Source organism: Echinops telfairi, unplaced genomic scaffold (assembly GCF_000313985.2).
Source record: "Echinops telfairi isolate 266 unplaced genomic scaffold, ASM31398v2 ScPeMD7_23;HRSCAF=83, whole genome shotgun sequence".
Lineage (NCBI taxonomy): Eukaryota > Metazoa > Chordata > Mammalia > Afrosoricida > Tenrecidae > Echinops > Echinops telfairi.
This window is the reverse complement of record NW_022103920.1, coordinates 11,532,581-11,534,537: the sequence shown is the minus strand read 5'-3', so window position 1 is coordinate 11,534,537 and position 1,957 is coordinate 11,532,581.

Genomic DNA, 1,957 nt, shown 5'->3' with positions numbered 1-1,957 from the left:
ATATTAAAGTAGATAACATTATTCAGAGGTATGCTGAAGATCTAAGTAAGCAGCAGGGACAGCCTGTGCTCATGGACTGCAAGACTCAACACCATACAGACTTCAGGGCACTTCAAATAGATTCATTCAATCCAGTGAAAAATTCCCTCGTTTTCCTGTAGCTATAGAGAAGCTGATTCCAGTGCGTATGCAATACTAAATTAATACAGAGCTAAATAAATACAAAGCATGAATGAGAATACTCAAGATGCTCACTTCTGAAGAAGAGGAAGCAAAGGAGGAAGAAATGGGAAATTTTGTTATCAAACCCCAGTAATTGAGGCGGTGGCACAAAGATAGAGCAGTAGACAGGAAGAGACCCAGGTGAACATGGAAAGTTGATTTATGGTCAGGGTGGGACTGCTGAGCAGCATGGGAATGCTGCTCTCTGGTTCTACATCAATTATGTGTACATATGGGGGGGGGGAAATTCTATTTGACCCTGAACTCACACTACATCCCAACATTAATTTCAGGTGGATGGTTATATATATGTGAAAGGCAACAATAGTAGTACTTCTAGAAGATAACCTGGGACGATATTTGTTATGACCTTGAGGTAGGACAAGATTCCTGAAGTGTAACACAGTAAGCATGGACTACAAGGGAAGAAGTCCATAAGGTCCATTTGGATTAAGAACTTCTGCTCACACAAAAATGAAAAACAAAACCAGCGTTAAAGAGAAAAAGGAGCAGAATTTATCCATAGTCTGTGTGATAGTTTTTTGGTGGGTGAGCACATGATGTCCTTTCGAGTTCAGCAAGTCCAGGAAGAGGTTTTGGTTCGGAGCCATCACTCCCCGTTCCCAATGCCAAAGACTGCCTCCCTTCTCTTCTTCCTGCTCCTTCTCTGGCCCCTCCCTCCCTCCCTCCCATTTATCCATACCATCCATCCATCCATCCATCCATCCATCCATCCATCCATCCATCCATCCATCCATCCACCGTCCCACCCATCCTCTCTTTGCTGGGTTTTTACCTGAATGTAGGCTCTAAGTAGCCTGGTGTTGTAATAGGTTAAGTGTTGGGCTGCGGACCTCAAGGCCCATGATTTAAACCCCTTGCTGCCTCTTTGGGAGAACCTTGAGGCTGGCCGCTCCCACAAATGGTTAGTCTAGAAACTCTCCCGAGCAGTTAATTCTACATGACCTTCTAGGGTCACTAGGAGTCAACATGGACTCCACGGTAGTGGGTTTGGTTTGGTTTGGTGTAGGATCTGGATTTGTTCTTTGGGTAATACTACAGGTATCCCTGCTCATCTAGGGTGGTTATGAGTTGGAATCGACAGCAGTGGGTTTCATTTGGTTTACAGATAGTTTGCTCAAGACCCTGTTCTAGACTCTAGGCAGGATTGATGGTCTATCAGTCCTCGGAATGAAACACTGTGGTCTGCTGCTCAGTAATTAGAGGGAGGCCGATGTTCCTCTCGTCCTTCTACTGCCTGCCGCCTTTGTAGAAGATGATGGAGCACAGAGACCCTCAGGATTACGGATTTACAATAGTCTGACACTTGTTCTTTGTGTCTCATCTCTAGGTCCCTGGGGCTTTACTCACGACCCAACTGACTTGTTTTGCTTTGGGGAAATTGCCCATCAATAGGATTGCTTGCTGTTCAAATCAGCTAACCTCGCTTTTTCTTGCTAGTTATGCCAATATTTAACTGATATAAAATTCCTTCTAGGACTGTGACTGTAATTCTATATGAATGTAAATAATTCAAGAGTTGGGATACTCAACTTACTATTTCCTCATTCCTTGCTTATGCAATTCTTTATTGCTTTATTTCTGCTCTGTTCATATCTTAGATGTTATTTACCTTCTGAATGACTTCCAAAGCACATTAATTTGAACATCTAAAGTGCTTCTTGGAGAACAGCAAATATAATTTTCATCAGACTTACTTTTGAAACACAATTTT